This window comes from Scyliorhinus canicula, chromosome 12 (assembly GCF_902713615.1).
Source record: "Scyliorhinus canicula chromosome 12, sScyCan1.1, whole genome shotgun sequence".
Lineage (NCBI taxonomy): Eukaryota > Metazoa > Chordata > Chondrichthyes > Carcharhiniformes > Scyliorhinidae > Scyliorhinus > Scyliorhinus canicula.
The window spans coordinates 64,044,731-64,070,520 of NC_052157.1; the positions used below are offsets into that span (position 1 = coordinate 64,044,731).

A 25,790-nucleotide genomic window follows, 5' to 3' on the forward strand; every position below is an offset into this window, starting at 1 on the left:
CATTCAGTGCCAGCAGAGACTCCACAACCGCCTCAGGGCGGCCAGGGTGAGCCGGCTGCTCCGTGCCCCTGGCACTAACCCCACCCCCACACACCCGTAACCCGGCCCCTCCCCCCCAGGGGACAGCCAAATCCCCCACCCAGCCCCACATACCAGCCGCCATGGCCGGGTGCCCTGGCCACTGAGGCCACCATCGACCCAACCCTTGGGCCGCATGCATCGGATTGTCTAAAGGTGTCGTTTAATGCCCCCCCCCCCCTCCCCTCCCCCCCCAGAGGAGATGGCCGCGCACAACCGCCGGGAGCGGGGGGGAGACCGGAGTGGGACCAGCAGCACAGCAGCCCCTCACCCTGCCCGAGCAGACATGTGTGGGCAACCCGCCCCACACCCACCACAACCCACACCCCCTCAGCCACACCCCTCTAACCCCTCACCCCCCCTCAGCCACACCCCTCTCACCCCTCACCACCCTTAGTCACACCCCTCTAACCCCTCAGCCACACCCCTCTAACCCCTCACCCCCCTCAGCCACACCCCTCTAACCCCTCACCCCCTTCAGCCACACCCCTCTAACCCCTCAACCCCCCTCAGCCACACCCCTCTAACCCCTCACCCCCCCTCAGCCTCACCCCTCTAACCACTCACCCCCCCTCAGCCACACCCCTCTCACCCCTCACCCCCCTCAGTCACACCCCTCTAACCCCTCACCCCCTCAGCCACACCCCTTTAACCCCTCTAACCCCTCAGCCACACCCCTCTAACCCCTCACCCCCTCAGCCTCATCCCTCTAACCCCTCACCCCCCTCCGCCACATCCCTCTAACCCCTCACCCCCTCAGCCTCATCCCTCTAACCCCTCACCCCCCCTCAGCCTCACTCCTCTAACCCCTCACCCCCTCAGCCACACCCCTCTAACCCCTCACCCCCCTCAGCCACACCCCTATAACCCTTCACCCCTCAGCCACACCCCTCTAACCCCTCACCCCCTAAGCCACACCCCTCTAACACCTCACCCCCCTCAGTCACACCCCTCTAACCCCTCACCCCCTCAGCCACACCCCTTTAACCCCTCACCCCCTAAGCCACACCCCTCTAACCCCTCACCCCCCTCAGTCACACCCCTCTAACCCCTCACCCTCTCAGCCACACCCCTCTAACCCCTCACCCCCTAAGCCACACCCCTCTAACCCCTCACGCCCTCAGCCACACCCCTCTAACACCTCACGCCCTCAGCCACACCCCTCTAACACCTCACCCCCTCAGCCTCATCCCTCTAACCCCTCACCCCCCTCAGCCACACCCCTCTAACCCCTCACCCCCTCAGCCACACCCCTCTAACCCCTCACCCCCCTCAGACACACCCCTATAACCCTTCACCCCTCAGCCACACCCCTCTAACCCCTCACCCCCTAAGCCACACCCCTCTAACCCCTCACCCCCCTCAGCCACATCCCTCTAACCCCTCACCCCCCTCAGCCACACCCCTCTAACCCCTCACCCCCCTCAGCCACACCCCTATAACCCTTCACCCCTCAGCCACACCCCTCTAACCCCTCACCCCCTAAGCCACACCCCTCTAGCCCCTCACGCCCTCAGCCACACCCCTCTAACCCCTCAGCCCCTCAGCCACACTCCTCTAACCCCTCACTCCCCACAGCCACACCCCTCTAACCCCTCACCCCCTCAGCCACACCCCTCTAACCCCTCACCCCCTCACCCCCTCAGCCACACCTCTATAACCCCTCACCCCCCTCAGCCACACCTCTCTAACCCCTCACCCCCTCAGCCACACCCCTCTAACCCCTCACCCCCTCAGCCACACCCCTCTAACCCCTCACCCCCTCAGCCACTCCCCTCTAACCCCTCACCCCCCTCAGCCACACCTCTCTAACCCCTCACCCCCTCAGCCACACCTCTCTAACCCCTCACTCCCCTCAGCCACACCCCTCTAAACCCTCACCCCCTCAGGCACACCCCTCTAACCCCTCACCCCCCTCAGCCACACCCCTCTAACCCCTCACCCCCTTGAGCCACACCCCTCTAACCCCTCAACCCCCCTCAGCCACACCCCTCTAACCCCTCACCCCCCCTCAGCCTCACCCCTCTAACCACTCACCCCCCTCAGCCACACCCCTCTCACCCCTCACCCCCCTCAGTCACACCCCTCTAACCCCTCACCCCCTCAGCCACACCCCTCTAACCCCTCAGCCACACCCCTCTAACCCCTCACCCCCTCAGCCTCATCCCTCTAACCACTCACCCCCTCAGCCACACCCCTCTAGCCCCTCACTCCACTCAGCCACACCCCTCTAACCCCTCACCCCCTCAGCCACACCCTCTAACCCCTCACCCCCTCAGCCTCATCCCTCTAACCCCTCACCCCCTCAGCCACACCCCTCTAACCCCTCAGCCACACCCCTCTAACCCCTCACCCCCTCAGCCTCATCCCTCTAACCCCTCACCCCCCTCAGCCACATCCCTCTAACCCCTCACCCCCTCAGCCTCATCCCTCTAACCCCTCACCCCCCCCTCAGCCTCACCCCTCTAACCCCTCACCCCCCTCAGCCACACCCCTCTAACCCCTCACCCTCCTCAGCCACACCCCTATAACCCTTCACCCCTCAGCCACACCCCTCTAACCCCTCACCCCCCTAAGCCACACCCCTCTAACCCCTCACCCCCCTCAGTCACACCCCTCTAACCCCTCACCCCCTCAGCCACACCCCTCTAACCCCTCACCCCCTAAGCCACACCCCTCTAACCCCTCACCCCCCTCAGTCACACCCCTCTAACCCCTCACCCCCTCAGCCACACCCCTCTAACCCCTCACCCCCTAAGCCACACCCCTCTAACCCCTCACGCCCTCAGCCACACCCCTCTAACACCTCACGCCCTCAGCCACACCCCTCTAACACCTCACCCCCTCAGCCTCATCCCTCTAACCCCTCACCCCCCTCAGCCACACCCCTCTAACCCCTCACCCCCTGAGCCACACCCCTCTAACCCCTCACCCCCTCAGCCACACCCCTATAACCCTTCACCCCTCAGCCACACCCCTCTAACCCCTCACCCCCTAAGCCACACCCCTCTAACCCCTCACCCCCCTCCGCCACACCCCTCTAACCCCTCACCCCCCTCAGCCACACCCCTCTAACCCCTCACCCCCTTCAGCCACACCCCTATAACCCTTCACCCCTCAGCCACACCCCTCTAACCCCTCACCCCCTAAGCCACACCCCTCTAACCCCTCACCCCCCTCCGCCACACCCCTCTAACCCCTCACCCCCCCTCAGCCCACCCCTCTAACCCCTCACCCCCTTCAGCCACACCCCTATAACCCTTCACCCCTCAGCCACACCCTTCTAACCCCTCACCCCCTAAGCCACACCCCTCTAACCCCTCACGCCCTCAGCCACACCCCTCTAACCCCTCAGCCCCCTCAGCCACACTCCTCTAACCCCTCACTCCCCACAGCCACACCCCTCTAACCCCCTCACCCCCTCAGCCACACCCCTCTAACCCCTCACCCCCTCACCCCCCTCAGCCACACCTCTATAACCCCTCACCCCCCTCAGCCACACCTCTCTAACCCCTCACCCCCTCAGCCACACCCCTCTAACCCCTCACCCCCTCAGCCACACCCCTCTAACCCCTCACCCCCTCAGCCACACCCCTCTAACCCCTCACCCCCCTCAGCCACACCTCTCTAACCCCTCACCCCCCTCAGCCACACCCCTCTAAACCCTCACCCCCTCAGGCACACCCCTCTAACCCCTCACCCCCCTCAGCCACACCCCTCTAACACCTCACCCCCCTCAGCCACAACCCTCTAACCCCTCACACCCTCAGCCACACCCCTCTAACCCCTTGCACACCTCAACCACACCCCTCTAACCCCTCTCCCCCCTCGGTCACACCCCTCTAACACCTCACCCCCCTCAGCCACACCCACCTAACCCTTCACCTCCCTCAGTCACACCCCTCTAACCCCTCAACCCCCTCAGCCACACCCCTATAACCCCTCACTCCCCCTCAGCCACACCCCTCTAACCACACCCCGCTCAGCAACACCACTGTAACCCCTCACCCCCCTCAGCCACACCCCTCTAACCCCTCACCCCTCAGCCACACTCCTCTGACCCCTCACTTCCCTCAGCCACACCCCCAACCCCTCACCCCGCTCTGCCACACCCCTCTAGCCACTCACCCCCCTCAGCCACACCCCTATAACCCCCCACCCCTCAGACACACTCGTCTGACCCCTCACCCCCTCAGCCACACCCCCTAACCCCTCACCCCCCTCAGCCACACCCCCTAACCCCTCACCCCCCTCAGCCACACCTTACTAACCCCTCACCCCCCTCAGCCACACACCTCTAACCCCTCACCCCCCTCAGCCACACCCCCCTAACCCCTCACCCCCCGTCAGCCACACCTTACTAACCCCTCACCCCCCTCAGCCACACACCTCTAACCCCTCACCCCCCCTCAGCCACACCTCACTAACCACTCAACCTCCTCAGCCACTCCTCTAACCCCTCACCCCCCTCAGCCACACCCCTCTAACCCCTCACCCCCTCAGCCACACCCCTCTAACCCCTCACCCCCTCAGTCACACCCCTCTAACCCCTCAGCCACACCCCTCTGACCCCTCACCCCTCTCAGCCACACCCCTATAACCCCTCAGCCACACCCCTATAACCCCTCACCCCACTCAGCCGCACCCCTCACCCCACTGAGCCACACCCCACACCCCCCTCAGCCACCCCCTCAACTCCTCATCACCCCAGCCACACCCTCTTACCCCTCACCCCCTCAGCCACACCCCTCTAACCCCTCACCCCCTCAGCTACACCCCTCTAACCCCTCACCCCCTCAGCCACACACCTCTAAACCCTCACCCCCCCTCAGCCACACCCCTCTAACCCCTCACCCCCTCAGCAACACCCCTCTAACCCCTCACCCCCTCAGCTACACCCCTCTAACCCCTCACCCCCCTCAGCTACACCCCTCTAACCCCTCACCCCCTCAGCCACACCCCTCTAACCCCTCACCGCCTCAGCCACACCCCTCTAGCCCCTCACCCCCTCAGCCACACACCTCTGACCCCTCACCCCCCCTCAGCCACACCCCTCTAACCCCTCACCCCGCTCAGCCACACCCCTTGGAACTCTCACCCCCCTCAGCCCACACCCACCACAACCCACACCCCCTCAGCCACACCCCTCTAACCCCTCATACCCCTCAGCCACACCCCTCTAACCCCTCACCCTCAGCCACACCCCTCTAACCCCTCACCCCCTCAGGCACACCCCTCTCACCCCTCACCCCCCTCAGTCACACCCCTCTAACCCCTCACCCCCCTCAGTCACACCCCTCTAACCCCTCACCCCCCTCAGTCACACCACTCTAACCCCTCACCCCCCTCAGCCTATATGGCCCTTACCCCTCCCCGCTGCATAATCATACATGTCGTTCTGTGCCTTATAGGACCTGCCGGAGGTGAAGCCGGTCCATCCGGAGTCTCCGGTCCCAAGCCAGTGCCAGAGCCAGTGCCCCCCAGACAGCCGAGCACTGACGGGGAGAGCAGCGCGAACACCAGCCCTCCGCCCGGGATACAGGACACCCCGGAGGTTGGGTCGGAGGAGGACATGGACATTCCATCACAGCTGTCTCCAACACCCTCCACCATCCCAGAGACTATCACCTCAGTTGGGCACTTTAGTGAACAGGCCCCTGGGACACTATCTGGTGCGCATCACACATTTCATCCGGTCCAGCAGGTGGAGGTAGGAGCAGCCGAGGGGCTGAATGGTCAGAGGGCAGGCCGGACCCAGGAACCAGCCGAGGCCAGACAGGTCCCGGGCTTCTGCAACATCCAGTCCCAGCCACGTGGCAGGTCATAGAATCATAAATTTTACAGTGCAGAAGAAGTACATTCGGCCCATCCAGACGGCACCAGCCCATGGAAAGAGGACCCTACCCAAGCTTACAACTCCACACTAACCCCACACCTCCACCCTATCCCTGTAACCCCACCTAACCTTTTGTGGACACTAAGGGGCAATTTAGCATGGCCAATCCACCTAACCCGCACATCTTTGGCATGTGGGAGGAAACCGGAGCACCCGGAGGAAACCCACGCAGACAAGGGGAGAACGTGCGGACTCCGCACAGACAGTGATCCAAGTCGGGAATCTAACCTGGGACCCTGGAGCTGTGAAGAAACTGTGCTAACCACTGTGCTACCGTGCTGCCCTGAAGCAGTCAGAGAGCCAGGGACTATAAGAGGGGATGACGGTGAGCATCCAGCACCTGAAGGCGCAGGTGGAGGAGTCCATCCGCCTGCAGGAGCAGGGGGTGGTGCAGGTAACGCATGACCGGTACCATCCAGGCCGATACCACACAGGTGACATCCAAGGAGGAGGCATTGGGGGCTCTGGATCAGCATGTCCAAGGCCTGGGGCATTCTGTGTAGGAGGTAGCCAAGGCCCAGGTTAGGTCTGCCCTCTCACGGGCATCCATGTGCCAGAGCCACCTGGACGTTGCAGCGGCGTTCCTCAGCATGGCCCAGTCACAGCAGGCCATGGCTGGGAACGTCGGCGGCATTGTCTAGGCACTGGCCAGCATGGCCCAGTCACAGCAGGCCATGGCTGGGAACGTCGGCGGCATTGTCTAGGCACTGGCCAGCATGGCCCAGTCACAGCAGGCCATGGCTGGGAACGTCGGCGGCATTGTCTAGGCACTGGCCAGCATGGCCCAGTCACAGCAGGCCATGGCTGGGAACGTCGGCGGCATTGTCTAGGCACTGGCCAGCATTGCGCAAACACTGGGCGGGACGATGCAGTCCCAGAGGAAGGTGGCCCAGTCACTGGCTCCTGTGGCACAGTCGCAGAATTACGTGGCGCAATCCCAGACCGCGATGGTCCACTCCCTGTGCTCCATGGCCACGAGCACGCAGACCCCGGTCGAGACCAGAGCAGGCCTCCAGGACTGACAGCGCCAAGTGGCAGGGGGGCCTCAGGGTCTGGCTCCGCCAGCACCCCTGACCAATGGAGTAGGCCGGGGGCCATCGGGCACCCTGAGGAAGGAGGAGGTGATCGGTCTGTGCCAGTGACTCCCACAGGGGAGGCGCCAGAACACCGCAGCACCTCGCACTCCCCCATCTTGTCCCTGGTTCATCGGGTGAGCAGCGGGCAGCACCATGCCACCCGAGATGCCCGAGCAGCGGCCGGTCCCATCCAGGCCAGGTTGCCCCAGGAGACACGTGCCAATGGGGACCCTTTCTGCAGGGCAGGTGCCACAGCAGACCGCCTCAACTCCTGCTGTACCATCTGGGGAACCACCTGGGGGTAGTGTTATGTCCCGTAAGGCCAGAAAGGTAGATACCAGTTAGGTTGGTACGAGTGCAGGGGACAGCTGAGTTACAGGGGCATGGGCAGGCATTGTCAAACTCAGGGGCACGACCCGCGGGTGGGTTGGGAGGATCGCGGAGCCGTCCATCTCGGCGCTCCCGATCGCACAAATCTGCGCACAACAGCTGCAGCAGCCGACTATTAATAACGCCGGCTGCAAGCGGCCTTCAAAATGCCTGCGACATGTAAAAAAAATGAGGCCGCACTGTGCATGTGTGCCCAATCATCGGTGTGCATGTGTGCCCGATCATCGGTGGGCATGTGTGCCCGATCATCGGTGGGCATGCGTGACCGATCATCGGTGTGCATGCGTGACTGATCATCGGTGTGCATGCGTGACTGATCATCGGTGTGCATGCGTGACTGATCATCGGTGGGCATGCGTGACCGATCATCGGTGGGCATGCGTGCCCGATCATCGGTGTGCATGCGTGACCGATCATCGGTGTGCATGCGTGCCCCATCATCGGTGTGCATGCGTGCCCGATCATCGGTGTGCATGCGTGACCGATCATCGGTGTGCATGCGTGCCCAATCATCGGTGTGCATGCGTGCCCAATCATCGGTGTGCATGCGCAATGCGTCCGCTTTTTATTTAAACGGTCACAGCTTTTTGTTTTACAAGTTCGGTGGGTGATTTATTTGATAAAGTTTGACAGGAAAAATGCAGAGCTTGGACAGATGGAGACTCCATACTTTCTGACACCAGATGGCTTCACCTTCATCCAACAGCTTCCATTGGAGGAGCGTGTACGAGGGCTGAAGGGACCCAAATTCATTGCCTCCAATTTTGTCAGCAGCAAACAAAGTGAGAGAAAATGGTGGGTCGCACAGTTCAGCCGGCTTAGGCCGCGAAGGTCGGCTGGTGTGGGTCGCGAAGGTCGGCTGGTGTGGGTCGTGAAGGTCGGCTGGTGTGGGTCGCGAAGGTCGGCTGGTGTGGGTCGCGAAGATCGGCTGGTGTGGGTCGCGAAGGTCGGCTGGTGTGGGTCGCGAAGGTCAGCTGGTGTGGGTCGCGAAGGTCGGCTGGTGTGGGTCGCGAAGGTCGGCTGGTGTGGGTCGCAGAGGTCGGCTGGTGTGGGTCGCGAAGGTCAGCTGGTGTGGGTCGCGAAGGTCGGCTGGTGTGGGTCGCGAAGGTCGGCTGGTGTGGGTCGCGGAGGTCGGCTGGTGTGGGTCGCGGAGGTCGGCTGCGTTGGGTCGCGGACGTCGGCTGCGTTGGATCGCGGAGGTCGGCTGCGTTGGGTCCCTGGAAAAAATGATTGAAAAACACTGGGCTTGGCACAGACTGTGTATATAATTCCGCACAATAAACACCTGTTAACACCCTTACAACCTGCCTCGGTGATCTGACTGATGGGTATGGGGGTGAGCTGGCCGTGGGGAGGGGGGACCAGTGCAGGCCCTGTGGGAGGACCGTGCTCCCCACCCACAATCCCCCCCCCCCCCCCCCAGCCCTTGCCTCGACCATACCCAGTATCCCCACCTGAGGAATCCGAAGGGCCCGTGTGCTGGACAGGCCAACTCGTATGCAGGGATCACCCAGGTGCTGCTGTGGGCATGAGTCATATGATGTAGAGCAGCAGAGCTCATCGCAGAGCAGGCTGTCATCATCCTCCAATCCATGCACCAGACCCACTGTCACTGCCAACCCAGGGTCACGGCTTGTAGTGCCGCAGGAATGTACAACGGAGGGGTGCGCAAGTAGCCGGTTTGGCGGTGTGGGAGGTGAGGGGGTGTGGGTCTGGGATATGGTGTCCGTGCTCCTGGCCAGCACCACCACACCTCTCCATTCCCTCACTCCTAGTCGGTGAACCTGGAGGCGATCAGGGCGTTCCATGCGCGTGGACCCTGGTGATAATGTTTTGCAGCCTCCCCTGCCTGTCCGGGCCCCACATCCTGCTCATCGTCCCTATCCCCCCACATAATCCTCATCAGACAAGGCCTCCCCTTCCTCCTCATCCTCCTCCTCCAACACATTGCCCCTTTGGTGCGCGATGTTGTGGAGGGTGCAGCAGGCCACCACAATGTGGGCGACCCTCTCAGCATCATACTGGAGGGGTCCTGGCACCTGAAGGACATCTTCAGGAGGCCGAAGCACCGCTCGATCTCACTCCTGGTCACTGTTTGGGCTTTGTTGTAGCGAGTCTATCGCCCTCTGGACCCGGGCATCCCAGCGACGACGGTGAACCCCACTGCCAGGGCATCCTGGTGGGCTCGGTCAACATGGAACTGGATATATTGAGGCGCCTGGGCAGAGAGGGCCTGCGTGACATTGCAGATGCACCTGTGCACTGAGGTCTGGGAGATTCCAGACAGATCCCCACTCGGCAACTGGAAGGACCCCGTTGCGTAGAATTTCAAGGCCGTCACCTTGACGCTCACCCACAGAGGGTGTCCTCCCCGATACCCCCACGGTGCCAAATGTGCCATCTTCTGGCAGACGTGTCTCCCTGCTCAGCCGGAGTCTCCGATGGCATGTCCGGTCCGGCAGGTCATCGAATGACAGGCAGTGCCGGTACACATGAGGCCTCTTGAGGTGCCTCCTTGGCACCTCCTCGGACTGTTGGACGGCCGGCCCTCCAGCTTCTGCGGCTGCCACCTGCACCTCTGTAGCCCGTTCCTGTGCAGCCCGCTCTGTTGCTGACCACTCCGCTGCTGCTGACCACTCCGCTGCTGCAGCTTCCACCTCCTCTCCAAGTGGCCCCCCCGCTCAGGCCGGCCATCTTGCAGAACTGCGACCATTGCCACGCCGGCCAGCATTGCTGGGTGAACTGCAATGTCTGCAGGGGGTGAAAAGGAGAACATGTTAGCATGGCACATATTCCTGTTCCCAGCCAGGTTCCATGGGCTGCATGGTGGCCCCGGTTGGCAATGCGGGCTCCGCCCACGCATGACCCTGCCCCATTCCTGCCCCATCGGTATCCGGCATCATCAGTGCCCCCAGTCCTGGCGCCCGTCCCTGCTGCCAGGGGTACCGTAGGCTGGCACTTCCCTGACTGGAGGCTGCCTTGGGTATGGCCCTGGGTGGTTCCCCAGTGAGTGGCAGCCTATTGGGCTGGGCGGCACGCAATGGCAGGGATGGCCGCACCCTTATGGCCGTTGTCACTGTGTAGAACCAGGGTCCGAGGTGGGTGGTCAGTGGGTCTGCAGCACCATGGCCTGAGTAGTGGCGGTCGATGCCTGGGCACCACCCCGGTCCTGTGATGGGTCACCCCTGCTGCTCGGTCTGTCCCCTCCCATGCTCTCCCCGGCCCTGGCAGTGTGCCCCTACCGCAGCCAGCACGGCCGGTGCCCGGGTTGGCAGCTCCCAGTCCTGGAGCCCGTCCATGCTGCCATGGTTACCTTTGGCTGGCGCTGACCTCATTGGGGGCGGCAGTGAATGTTGCCCTGGGTGGTCCCCCGGTTGGTGGCGGCAGGTTGGGTGGAGTGTTTGGGGTGGGGCACGCTGTGACAAAGGGTCGAGTGCGTGGGTGTCACTGTGTAGAACCAGAGGCCGAGGTGGGTGGTCAGTGTGTTCAGCAGGTTGGCCACCGTGATGGTGGTTGGTGCCTGGTCACTGCCTCAGTCCCGTGGGGTGGTCACCCCAGCTACTTGCCCCCCCCTACCCTGGAAGGGGCTCCCCACCACAGCCAGCACGGCCGGTGTCCACGCCAGCAGTCCGCAGTCACTCCACGCCATATCCTACCTCCTCTCTCTCCCTCAGCAGCCATAACGGCAGGTTCACGACGTTTGAGAGCCCAACTTGGCCCATCAATGGCGATGAATCTCAGAGGCCCCAGAGAATAGGGTTTCAGGCCCGCTAATGATCTGCCTACTGTACTTTAGCCCCACGGGGCGAGTGACGCATGTACGCCATTTTTGGGGTGCCGGAGTATCCCGATCTGGCGTCAAACCGGCGTCTACCGCAATCTTGGCATTGGAAGCTATTCTCCGTCCAATCTCGGTTCATGATTCCGCCATCAGCAATCGGAAAATCCAGCCCACTATCTCTCCCAGATTCTCATCCCTTTCTGGCACTCACACATTCACTCTCTCCCTTCCTCTCATGTTAGCATGGCATATATTCCTGTTCCCAGCCAGGTTCCATGGGCTGCATGGTGGTCCCGGTTGGCAATGCGGGCTCCCAATCTCTCACATATGCAATCTCACTCTCTCACTTTCATAGTCACTCACCCTCATGCACACAATGTCTCCCTCTCATATACACACACACTCAATTCCTCATACTTACTCACACAATCACTTGTTTCCTTTCTCACGTGCACAGCCCTTTCTCCTCCACTCTCTCCCTCTCAAAACACGTTCACTCTCACTCTCCCTCACATTTACTTTCTCCCTTTTCTCATACTCTCCCTCTCACCCATTCACTGCCTCACAAACTCAATCTCTCCCTCATCCCCACCGTCACTCCAATATACACTCACACTCAATCCCTCATGGACTCACTCTCTCACACACATTCACTCGTTTCCATTCTCACTCCTCACATTCTCTCCCATTTCTCACATACCTGCACTTTCTCAATCTCACATACAATCTCACTCTCCCTCGCCCTCACTCCGATATACATACTCACACTCTATCTCTCTGACACTGTCTCTGACTCACTCACATTCACTTGTTTCCGTTCTCACATCCACCACTCTCTTCCTCTCTCTCGCACTCACTCTCCTTTTCTCTCTTCCACTCTTTCTTACACTGTCAGACACATATTCACTCTTCTCACACGCACCTTCCCTTTCTCTCATGCTCACTTTACCCCTCACTCTCTCCATCTCACTCTCCCTGCTCTCACACACTCATTCTCTCATATTCTCCGTCTCACGCGCACTCACTATTCTTACACTCACTTTCCCCCTCACACAAATTCAGTTTCTCTCCCTTCCTTTCGCTCACATGCAGCCATTTTTGGCACACACGGACTCTCATTGTCACACTCACTTTCTCCCTCTCACATTCTTGTCTTTCTTTCGCACACACTCTCACAATGAAGCTCCCTTTCTCACTCTCCCAAGCACACACTCTTTACCCCTTACACGCTCATTCTCCCCCTGACACACAGTCACTTTCCCTCTCTTTCACACACTCACTCCCTCCCATTCTTGACTCTCTCTCTCAAGGCCGGTTGATTCCACCAGGCCCTTTAAACTTTGCTGCTTCCCAGCAGCTGGTTCAGTAAAGAAGGGCACATGGTCTCCTTGAATCAACTGGAGCTGGAGTACTCTGGGGACTGCGAAGACTCTTCCGATGCAGACTCCATGTTACCCCACAGTTTGGAGGCTTCAGTGCAGTTTTCAAGAGCAGGAAAGTGAACATTAAAGTTTTGCAATATCAGTCATCACTTTCCGATGCTCGTTGGTAATTACAGCCCATTCATGTCAAATAAATAACTCATTGACAATCAGATCACAAATTTTCATAACGTTTCAATAACAATGAACATCAACACAGATTTTATTTGGACAAATATAGACACAGATTAAAGATTTCAAAATAATTGAAATACAATAGATTAATACAAATTAAAGCACATTTTGACCAAACAAACTTGAGTTAAATAAATTACACATTTCAACACATTCAACTTTTCAATTGTCAAACAGCTTCTGCTTAAAATTTTATTAACAATTTCTTCAACTTTCAAAACAGCAACAACAGAATTTTATTGATCATGTCATGATTAAATATTGAAAAGTTCATGTGGGGAGGAGGTGTTTGAACATAGTAACTGGGACCACAGTCCACAACACGGAACAGTTTTCAACACTTGCAGCAGCAACGAAAGTAGTTACATTTTCAGTGGTTACATTTATTACCATATATTTAGTGATTGACACCTTTACCAACACAGATTTCACCAGACTGCAGCAAGACAGCATTGACCCCAGTGACCTTTCACCATCAGAATGAAGAGGTTATGACAGGTCGGTCGGATAAAGATTCTTGCAAATGTAACACGTTCTGCAGGTGCTGCAGTTTATATCAGAGGGAACATTTAAAAAGCTCAAACTGACAACGCAATTTCAGAGAGGATCTGGCTTTAGGCTGGAACAACTGAGTCCCAAATGTTCCAACCTCAATGGAAATCACCTATTATTCCAGCATTAACCACACAAAATCATCATAAAGAATAAACGGTTGGCAATCGCAATAATAGTAATGTTTGAGATAAGGTTGTCCAAATATGAAAACATATTCAAAATGAACAAAACTATAAATTATTTACAGTTGCCTTCATTAGGTTTCAAAACATTTTCTCAGGTGCATTTTAAAAGCTGCTGAATCTTTGAAGACTTTCCCACACTGATGACAGGTTTCATAACAAGTGTGAGCTTTCAACTGATATCTGTAAACGAAGCTGTCTCCACATTCAGGACATTTATAGGGTCTCTCTCCTGTGTGGATCCTCTGGTGTTTATGGAGGCTCCCTGATTCTGTGAAACTCCTCCCACATTCAGGACATTTATAGGGTCTCTCTCCTGTGTGTATCCTCTGGTGTCTATGGAGGTGCCCTGATTCTGTGAAACTCCTCCCACATTCAGGACATTTATAGGGTCTCTCTCCTGTGTGGATCCTCTGGTGTTTATGGAGGTCACCAGCCTGTGAGAAACTCCTCCCACATTCAGGACATTTATAGGGTCTCTCTCCTGTGTGGATCCTCTGGTGTCTATGGAGGTCACCAGACCATGTGAAACTCCTCCCACATTCAGGACATTTATAGGGTTTCTCTCCTGTGTGGATCCTCTGGTGTCCATGGAGGCTCCCCAGCCCTGTGTGAAACTCCTCCCACAGTCAGGACATTTATAGGGTTTCTCTCCTGTGTGGATCCTCTGGTGTCCATGGAGGCTCCCAGCCCGTGTGAAACTCCTCCCACAGTCAGGACATTTATAGGGTTTCTCTCCTGTGTGGATCCTCTGGTGTCTATGGAGGTTCCCAGCCTGTGTGAAACTCCTCCCACATTCAGGACATTTATAGGGTTTCTCTCCTGTGTGGATCCTCTGGTGATTATGGAGGTCTCCAGCCTGTGTGAAACTCCTCCCACATTCAGGACATTTATAGGGTCTCTCTCCTGTGTGGATCCTCTGGTGTCCATGGAGGTGCCCAGCCCGTGTGAAACTCCTCCCACAGTCAGGACATTTATAGGGTCTCTCTCCTGTGTGGATCCTCTGGTGAGTATGGAGGCTCCCAGCCTGTGTGAAACTCCTCCCACATTCAGGACATTTATAGGGTCTCTCTCCTGTGTGGATCGTCTGGTGAGTACGGAGGCTCCCCGCCCGTGTCAAACTTCTCCCACATTCAGGACACTGAAACAGTTTCTCTCCTGTTTGGATCTGATGATGCTGGTGAAGACAATTTGATTTTATAAATTCCCTCTCCTGTGCAGATTGTGTAAACAATCCCTGCTCAGTTTGGTGACCATTGCTGGAAGGAGAGTTTTGGCCTGTTGTAATATGTTCCGTGGATTCTGGATGTCTTCTGATGTGTTTGTGAAGGAAATCTGCAGTGGTAAATCCAACACTGCAATGAGGGCAAGGATGGCACTCATCGTGTTCCCCTGCTGGAGAAGAAAGAAGGACAATGTCAGTGTGATGAAACATTGAGAAGTTTCTTTTGGAGATAAATTCAGGAAAGTGTGGAGATTGGGGTGGAGGGTTCAGGGGTTTGCATTCTCACATCCAAGGCAGAGCTTGTGGGTTCATGTCTCGCTCAAGAGACATTTGTCTGTAATCCAGAAGGACAGTGCAAAGCTTCAGTGAAGGAGTACAGCACTGTCAGAGGTCCAGTCTCTCAAAGCGTGCTAAACTGCACATTGCGTGTGCATTAAGGTGGACAACATCAAACCTATGGCTCAATATAAAGAAGTGCAGGATGTTGTCCTTGTGTCAAATCATTTATCTTATCGCTGTTGTTGGGACCTTGCTGTGTATCAGCTGAGCTGTTCTATTCACTTAAATAACAACAATGATTGCATTTCTAAAGGCAATAGATTGGATCTAATGAAAATTGGGACATCCCATGTGATTCTAACAGAACAATTCCGTCTAAACTTGAAAACCTCCTGCCCCAGGAAAGGAAATTCCCACATGAGGTTAGCGGACTTTTCCCTGGTCCCTCAAATTATCCATCCATCCTGCAGCAATTCCCGTCGTGAACGGAACCAGAAGATTTCCGGCACTGTGGAAACAAACTCTTACAGACTGACCTCTGCTAACCAACTGAGGAGAATTGACACAGCAACAACTCACTGTTTTGGGATCAGGAAAGGAACACTTGCTGAATTGCTCTTTTCCCAATCCAGGAGTACAAAGGGTAACTACACTGCCTCACCTAACATCCAGATAGAGATGCAGAAACCCAATGAACCAAACATAACATTAAGCTGAAACTCAAGATTTCAACTACTTTCTAAATCCTATTACAACACAGAAGTCACATTCAGTTCATTATCTTATCCTCTGGTTAACAAACAGCTGATCTGTGGATACAGTTTCTCCTGAATTACTCGATCACAACCTCAAATAACTTTGAATATCACAATTAAATCTCTTCTTGACCTTCATACACTAAGGAGAAAGATTTTAACCTCTTTACACACAAGTGAAGTTTCCCATTTCTAATTCCGTTCTGGTAAACCTCTCCACACACTCTTTAAAACCTTGTCATTCTTTCTAAACTGCGGTTCCCAGATTTCTATTCTCGTCCACCCTGAATAGTGGTTTAGAAAGGTTTTCATTCATGGAATCATTGCCTGTATTTATAAAGCTGAGAATATTTTACTTACTTACTAATTGCCTTTCTAATTTGTGTCCAATCCTTCAAAGATTTCAATATGTGAATCTCCAGCTGCTGGATTCCCAGACGGCGGGTCCTCCGTTTCGCCGGCAGCGCACTCACGCCCGCAGATTTCCCGCCGGCGTGGGGGTCCCCACAATTGGAAACCCCATTGGCCAGCTGTGGGAAGGAGGAGCCCGCTGTGGTGGGGGCGTGCGGCACCAGAAAACGGGTGCATTGGAACAGAGAATTCCGTCCCAGGTCTCTGTTCCTGCATTCCCTTGCACATTGTCTCATTTCATTTCTATTGCCTCTCCTTACTGTTCCCTGCCTGAAATTTAATCTACTCTGTGTCTTTCCATTGCACCACTCTATCTACATCTTCCTCAGACTTTATTCGTCATCTTCACTATTTACTTTATTTTCAAGCTTTGTGTCAGCTGTAAACATTGATATGATCTTCCCTTTACCCACGTCCTGGTCATTGATTTGTATCAAAACGGTCAGGAGTCCAAACACTGTCCACTGGGTGAAACACTTGTAATTGGCTCCAGCTTGTTGAACAGCCATTCCATTCAGCATTACTGTCTGCTTCCTCTCCTCTAATCTATTTTGTATCTACTGTACAGCTGCAACATTAACCCAACAGACTTCAATTTATCAACAAGTCAAGAAGAGAAATTTTATCACTTTGATATTCTTACAGGACACAAAAAAACTTTCACTAAAGTTCCCAGTCCGGGGGCGAAATTCTCCGACCCCACGCAGGATCGGAGAATCGGCCAGCGGCGGCGTTATTCCCGCCGGGTTTTGAATTTTCCGAGCGGCCAAAAGCCGGCGTTGTGCAAATCCCGCCGGCAGCCTCGGAGAACAGCTGGCGCCGGCGGGATGTCATTTAATTTTTATGGTGAAAAATTCTCCGGCCCCTATGGGCCGAAGTCCCGCCGACGTGGCCACGGGTCACGTCGGCGAAAATCACAGTAGGTTTTTAACGGCGTCACCCATTGATGATGGTTGACGCCGTTCAGTTACCTACATCGAGTGCGGGGGTAGCGGCGTTGGAGAGGGGTGGATGGAGGGAGGGTGGGGTGGATGGGGGGGGGGGTTGCGGCGTACACAGAGAGGGGACGGGTACCGGCGTTGAGAGAGATGGGGGGGGTACCGGCGTTGAGAGGGAGGGAGGGAGGGGGGGGGTCCCAGCGTTGAGAGGGAGGGGGGGGTACTGGCATTGAGAGGGAGGGGGGGGGGTGCCGGCGTTGAGAGGGAGGGGGGGGTACCGGCGATGAGAGAGAGGGGGGGGGTACCGCCATTTAGAGAGAGGGGACGGGTACCAGTGTTGAGAGAGAGGGGACGGGTTACCGGCGTTGAGGGGGGGGGGGGCGGCGTTGGAGGGGGTAGGGTGGTGGGAGGGGGTAGGGGCGTTGGAGGGGTAGGGGTGGTGAGGGGAGTAGGGGTGGTGAGGGGGGTAGGGGTGGTGAGGGGGGTAGGGGCGTTGGAGGGGGTAGGGGTGGTGAGGGGGGGTAGGGGTGGTGAGGGGGGTAGGGGCGTTGGAGGGGGTAGGGGTGGTGAGGGGGGTAGGGGTGGTGAGGGGGTAGGGGTGGTGAGGGGGGTAGGGGTGGTGAGGGGGTAGGGGCGTTGGAGGGGGGTAGGGGTGGTGAGGGGCGGTGAGGGGGGTAGGGGTGGTGAGGAGGGGGGTAGGGATGGTGGGGAGGGGGGTAGGGGTGCTGGGGAGGGGGGTAGGGGTGGTGGTGAGGGGGTAGGGATGGTGGGGGGGTTGAGGTAGGGGGCAGCGGCGTGCAGAGGGGGGGCGACGGTGTGTTGGCCCTGGGCATCCGTCGCCCCCCCCACTGCAGACGCTGCCCCCTACCCCAACTCCCCACCACCCCTACCACCCTCACCTCCCCTACCCCCCTGACCACCCCTACCCCCCTCACCGCCCCTCACCACCCCTACCCCCTCACCACCCCTACCCCCCTCACCACCCTACCCCCCTCACCACCCCAACCCCTCACCGCCCCTCACCACCCCTACAACGCCCCAACCCCCTCACCACCCCTATCCCCCTCCACCACCCCTACCCCCCACCACCCCTACCCCCCTCCAATGCCCCTACCCCCCTTACCACCCCCTACCCCCCTCCAACGCCGCCCCCCCCCCCTCTCAACGCTGGAACCCCCCCCCCTCAACGCCGGTACCCCCCCCTGTCTCTCAACGCCGGTACCCCCCCCCCTCAACGCCGGTACCCCCCCTCTCTCTCTCAACGCCGGTACCCCCCCCTCTCTTAACGCCGGTACCCCCCCCCCTCTCAACGCCGGTACCCCCCCCTCTCTCAACGACGGTACCCCCCCCCTCTCTCTCTCAACGCCGGTACCCCCCCCCCACCTCTCTCTCAACGCCGGTACCCCCCCCTCTCTCTCAACGGCGGTACCGCCCCCTCTCTCTCTCAACGCCGGTACTCCCCCCACCTCTCTCTCAACGCCGGTACCCCCCCCTCTCTCAACGCCGGTACCCCCCCTCTCTCTCAACGGCGGTACCCCCCCTCTCTCAACGCCGGTACCCCCCCCCTCTCTCTCAACGCCGGTACCCCCCCCCTCTCTCTCAACGCCGGTAACCCCCCCTCTCTCTCAACGCCGGTACCCCCCCTCTCAACACCGGTACCCCACCCCTCTAAACGCCGGTACCCCCCCCCTCTCTCTCAACGGCAGTACCCCCCCTCTCAACACTGGTACCCCCCCATCAACGGCGGTACCCCCCCTCTCTCGACGCCAGTACCCCCCCTCTCTCGACGCCGGTACCCCCCCTCACAACGCCGGTAACCCCCCCCTCTCTCTCAATGCCGGTACCCCCCTCTCAACGCCGGTACCCCCCCCTCTCAATGCCATTACCCCCCCTCTCAACGCCGGTACCCCCACCCCTCTCTATGCCGTTACCCCCCCTCTCTCGACGCCGGTACCCCCCCTCACAACGCCGGTACCCCCCCTCTCTCTCTCAACGGCGGTACCGCCCCCTCTCTCAACGCCGGTACCCCCCCCTCTCTCAACGCCGGTACCCCCCTCTCTCTCAACGGCGGTACCCCCCCCCTCTCTCAACGCCGGTACCCCCCCCCTCTCTCTCAACGCCGGTACCCCCCCTCTCAACACCGGTACCCCACCTCTCTCTCAACGGCGGTACCCCCCCTCTCTCAATGCCGGTACCCCCCCTCTCTCTCAACGCCGGTACCCCCCCTCTCTCAACGCCGGTAACCCCCCCTCTCTCTCAACGCCGGTACCCCCCCCTCTCAACACCGGTACCCCCCCCTCAACGCCGGTACCCCCGTTCTCTCTCAACGGCGGTACCCCCCCTCTCAACACTGGTACCCCCCCATCAACGCCGGTACCCCCCTCTCTCGACGCCGGTACCCCCCCCCTCTCTCGACGCCGGTACCCCCCCTCACAACGCCGGTAACCCCCCCCTCTCTCGACGCCGGTACCCCCCCCTCTCTCGACGCCGGTACCCCCCCTCACAACGCCGGTAACCCCCCCTCTCTCTCTCAACGCCGGTACCCCCCCTCTCAACGCCGGTACCCCCCCTGTCAACGCCATTACCCCCCCCTCTCAACGCCGGTACCCCCACCCCTCTCAACGCCGTTACCCCACCCCCCTCAACGCCGGTACACGTCCCCTCTCTCTCTCTCAACGCGCCACTTCCGCAGTGGGTGAAACTGACGCAAACAGCGTCAGCCCGCTGCTGGCCCTTTCGGGAACGGAGATTAACGGCTTAAAAGAAGGCCCCGACCCCGGAGTCATCCGCACCGCTTTTGCCCGCCGGTAATGGGCGTCGCCCAGGTCCTCGGAGAATTTTGCCCCAGGTCAGTATCCTTACATTTTGATACTTGTTTTGCTGTCCACATTGTCGTCCATTTGATGCCGAGTTCCTTTGCATATTCATCACCGTACCAGACCAGCAGCTCACACCGAGGAGGAACAGGCTTGCAGCTCCTGTAATAAATTTTCCCTTGCTGCTGGAAGGCTACAAGGTTCTGCTCCTCTTCCTTTCTGGCACAGTTAACAAATCTGGGACAAGAGAAGTGAATACAGAACTGGTGAAAGCTCAGTTCAAAATGTGGCATGCATACAGAATGAGAGACATGTTTGTATAGTGTGTTCGACTGACGGGGCGTGCCTCCAGCTATTGCCAAATTTCAACTTTAAACACGCTGTCAGGAGACATCATTCAGAGAAGACCAATGAATCCAGTGTATATATTAAAATAATCACCCGAACGTTTCTGGGCAGATTGAGAAGGAGTTGAGAGGAGGGGATCGATGTGCCCTGCAATATGTTCATGGTTTCCAAGTCCTCCTGCTGCGCTCTTCAAAAAGAAGCCCAGTATTTTGCAGCAACCATTTGTCAGGCACCATGTCAAACACAGAAAAAGGGACACAGATACCTTGGTGGGATGTTTCCTTGGAAACCATTACACTGCCCAACTCCCTTCATTTCCCCAAAACTCACTCTGATCGATGCACTTGTTTAAATTCAAAGGCCCCTGTGCCTTGGATGTGTAAAATAAGTTATTAGGAAATCTGCACAAAGGTAGATCCAGGCTGTTTCTTGGTAATGTTTGATTGGATGTGATCTACCGGCTGCGCAACAAGACCGGCAGATCCCGGGGGAGACCTCCCCAGGCTTCCCAGCTGCCTTTGCACCTCACGGGATATACTCAAGTCCCGCAAGGCATCAAATTTAGAATCCTGTCCAAAGGGGGTGTGATCAAACAGCGCAAGTGTAATTAGGCTTTACACCCACTTAGGCCAGTGTGGTAGTCACCACTGATTGTATAATAGTTCTAACGATGATTATTAAGCAGAGATGTTACAGCGATGGAACTTATCAAGCCTGATTGCCTACAGCTGCACCCTCAAGCAGTCAACGCTACGTCGGCCTTCGACCACTGGCTAGCTTGCTCCGAAAGCTACCTCCGATCATCGACCGAACAACACTCGGACGCACAGAAGCTCCAAGTCCTTTATTCACGGGTGAGCTCTGATATTTATCCTGTTATCCAGGATGCGCCCACTTACACAGAAGCAATGGAGCTCCTGAAAGGACATTATATTCGCCCGATCAACGAACTCTATGCCAGGCACCTCCTGTCCACGAGGCAGCAACTCCCCGGTGAGTCTTTAGACGATTTCTGGCGTACCCTGCACATCCTGGTGAGGAACTGGAATTGCCAGGCAGTTTCGGCAGTCGAACATTCGTAACTTTTAATCAGGGACGCTTTTGTTACGGGCATGGGGTTGGCGTACATCACCAGCGCCTGTTAGAAGGGGGTTCGAAGCAGATGGCCGCCTTTACCATTTCCTTAGGGTCCCTTCCCGTACCTAGATAATGTCAACACCTGCGGCCACGACCAGCAGGACCATGGCACTAGCCTCCTCAAATTACTCCACTCCGCCAAACACATTAACCTCACGTACAATAAGGAGAAGTGCGTGTTCCGCACCAACCGCTTAGCCATCCTTGGCTATGTTGTGGAAAACGGAATTCTAGGGCCCGATCCCGACCACATGTGTCCCCTCATGGAACTCCCCCTTCCCCACTGCCCCAAGGCCCTGAAACGCTGACTGGGGTTTTCTCCTATTATGCCCAGTGGGTCCCTAACTATGCGGGCAAGGCATAGTCAATGAATCAAGGCACTGATTCAGTCCACAGTTTTCCCCCTGACGGCTGAGGCCCACCAGGCCTTCAACTGCATCAAGGCAGACATCGCCAAGGCCACCTTGCACACGGTCCATGACGCGCACAAGTGGACCGACTTAGGGCCCTACACGATGGTCTCTGGCACCCAGGGGTCACCCGGTTCTTTCACTTCCTAAAGGCCTGCAACCTGCCCTACTCCATTGCAGAGGTCAGGGCTGTCACCAGAGACTGCCAGGTCTGCGCGGAGTGCAAACCGCACTTCTACCGGCCAGACCGAGCGCACCTGGAGAAGGCCTCCCTCCCCATTGGTTGAAAGGGTACAACTACTCCACGCAAACCCGCAGTACACCTACGTGGCGTATCCCGATGGGCGCAAGGACACAGTCTCCCTCCGGGACCTGGCACCAGCTGGATCCCCACCCACTGCCCAGCACCTGACACCCTCCTCCTCCGGTTGCCCCGGCGCCACCCAGCCCTCCCCAGCGCACCTCACTACAGCCTCCGCCCCAGGACGATCCATCCTCCCACTGGTTACACCCGGGGATGAAGATGAGGACAACACGCTCCCGGAGGCACAGGCGACCAAGTCGGCGCCCGCATCACCACCCGGACCGAGGCACTCACAGCGAAGGATCAAGGCACCCGACCGGCTGAATTAGTAAATTCTTCACCGAACTGTAAACTTTAATTTTTCACCAAACGGTAAATTTTTCCACCATCCCCGCTGGACTCTTTTTCTAACAGGGGGTGAATGTGGTAGTCACCACTGATTGTATAATAGTTGTAACGATGATTATTTGAGGTAATATGGTGAGGCTCCTGTACTTTAGGTACGGGGATAAGTCCCTGCCTGCTGGCTCCGCCCAGTAGGCGGAGTATAAATGTGTGTGCAGAACTGAGCTGCTTCCATTCTGGTAGCAGCTGCTGGAGGCCACACATCTCTGCTTAATAAAGCCTCGATTACTCTCTACTCTCGTCTCGTCGTAATTAATAGTGCATCAGCGAGCTCACCCGGTACCCACCGGCCTCTAGGGATTTCCCAGCCTCCCCAGGGAGACTGCAGCCAGGTGCCATTCAGTACTGGTCCACACAAACGTGGACCATATGAAATGACACCTGAGAGGTCTCGCGGGGTCCTCGTATATCCCTGTGTGGTCAGGGACAGTGCAGGTGGTTCCCTGGCCCTTCCCCTGGAATGCGAGCACATTGACACTGCCCAGCTGTCATTTGGCACTGCTATCCTGGCATTCCCTAGCCAGCAGGAGCACCCCCTGGGTGCCAGTGCAAGGGTGCCCAGGTGGCACTGCCAAGGGTCAGGGTCTAAGGCAGGACCGTGCCCATGGAAGGGGGGTGGAGGGGAGTATAAAGGATGAGAAAGGTGCACAGCAGGTAAGTAGGGGCCTCTGGGAGGTTGGGTGTGTGGCGGGTGGTGTCTGAAGAGGGGGGCCCCGAGGACCCCAGAGCGGGGTGTCCTCACTTGGGGGAGTATAGGGTAATGCCCATGTGTATGGGTGTTGACATTGCCATGGGTGGAGTATGCGAGGGACCCACACGCTCACTGAGAGGTCTGGGCATCCTTTCAAAATGGCAACCTGATCTCCGAGTTCAGCTCCTCAGTGCCAAAAGAAATTCTCAGGGCACGATCTTCCGGCATCATTACGCTCTCGCTCAAGCCAAACGAGGCCAGTGAATTGTGGGAGAGGCCAAAAATGAGAACCGCACCAGGCGCCAAACAGCTTGAGATGCAACCGGCCCGCTCCCATCGGCAAAATCAGGATCTCACCGTAGCGAGGCAAAAAAAGAATTTGCACCACTTGAGCCCAATTTCCATACAATTTTTTTTTAACCAAACAATTTTATTGAGGTATTTTTCGGCATTGTAAACAGTTACAGATAACAACAAAAAAAAACCAAAAAAGGCAAAAATGTGCAAACATCAACGTAAAATCAATACTTCAATCGAACCATACTGCACAAGCCCGCTCCTCTCCCATCAACACTACCCGCCTATCTATCCCTCCTACTCTACTCTAATCTCTCCCCCCCCCCCCGCTGATATTCACTCTCCCGTGAAGAAGTCGACGAATGGTTGCCACCTTCGGGCAAACCCCGGTCCAGATCCCCACAAGGCGAACTTAATTTGTTCCATACCAAGAAAACTTGACATGTCCGAAAGCCATAGCTCGGTCTTCGGGGGTTTTGAGTCCCTCCATGCCAGCATTATTCGTCGCCGGGCTGTCAGGGAAGCAAAGGCCAGAACATCGGCCTCTTTATCGCCCTGGACTCCCGGGTCTTCCGAAACCCCAAAAATTGCCACCCCTGGACTCATCACCACCCTTGTTTTTAGCACCCGGGACATGATCCCCGCAAATCCCTCCCAGTACCCCCTAAGCTTAGGACATGCCCAAAACATGTGAACGCGGTTTGCTGGTCCTCCCCCGCATCTAGCGCACTTATCCTCTATCCCAAAGAATTTTCTCATCCGAGCTACCATCGTGTGGGCCCGGTGAACGACCTCAAATTGAATCAGGACAAGCCTGGCACATGTTGCGGTTGAGTTTACCCTACACAGGGCTTCTCCCTACAGCCCGTCCTCCATCTCCCCGCCAAGCCCCTCCTCCCATTTGAGTTTCAGTTCCTCTGTCTGGGACTCTTCACCCTTCATGAGCACCTTATAAATATCTGAGACTCTACCCTCTCCTCCTTCTCCTCCAGAAACTATTCTGTCTTGGATCCCTATTGGCGGGAGATGTGGGAAGGATGGGACCTGTCTGCGGACAAAGTCCCGCATCTGCAAGTACCTGAAATCATATCCCCACCTGAAATCATTTCCCCTAATTTCCATACAATTAACGAGAGCCACCCCATATCCGAAAGCCTCCTGTCATTCAGCAGCCTCCCCAGCAGTGCTCACGCTGGCGTCGATTAGTACTCATTTTCAAAAACGTGACGTTGGCGGAAGGGTTTCTGTGGAGAGCCGAGGAGGTGAGCAGCCATGATTGCTCACAGGCAAAGAGCCCGGGGTGCTTGGCTTGCTTCCCCTTTGCTCGGTGGGGAGTGGGGGACCCTCAGCTGGGGGTGAGGGATCCTCACTGGGGTGGCGCCATAGGTGGATGAGGGGATGTCTGGAGAGATGGGCCAAGGGATCTGAGGTTGGTCCGCATTGCCGAAGAAAGTGACAGAGACATACTGGTAGTGTACTGGTGTTTAATATGTTTTATAATTCCCCACTGTCCCGAAGATGCTGTTCTCCCCCCCCCCCCCCCCCCCCAATCCCCTACCTACTCCCCCTCCACTCACCCCGGTGCCCTCAGTAATCGTCAATGTGCTTGGCTCTCCTAGCTCTACCACTATATCCAGGTGTTCCCTCGGATGCACATAAGAGGTGGAGGCAGCCAGCTGTCTACCTCGTCCCATGACCTTCAATGCCCCTGGCGGGCGCCCTCTGGGGCTCTGAGGCCGGAAGGCCTCGGTGCACTTGTCGATGGTACAAGTACAGTCGTGCTGTCCTGTTAAGTGTGCTGACTGCGAGACGCAGCCTCATTAGAGGGGTGGAACACGGCGGAGGTGGTGGCCACTGCCGCCACTCTATAGGATGGTCAGCGCCCACAACTCCCGCTCAGTGCGCATAGGGGCTTCACCTTGGGACGGAGGGGCAGCTGGTTCGAACCCCAGCTGTCCCTGTATAATCTGGCTCTGCCAGCCCTGGTGGTTCTCCATGGTCTGCACCAACATGTCGCCGCACTTGGCAATGCTCCTCAGTGACTGGGACATGCTCTGCAGTGCCTTGGCAATGCCTACCTGCGACTGGGACAACCTCCGCAGCACCTCGGCCATGCCCATTTGAGAGCGGGATATGTCCTGGAGAACCTCATCAAGGTCGGCATGATACTGGGTGACATGCCCCATCGAGTCAGACATTC

General features: G+C 57.5%; 1 pseudogene; it reads right to left on the bottom strand.

Annotated features, from left to right (window-relative positions):
* Positions 1 to 12,945: 12,945 nt before the first annotated feature.
* LOC119974497 overlaps positions 12,946 to 25,790 on the bottom strand; it is a 67,174-nt pseudogene continuing 54,329 nt past the window's right edge.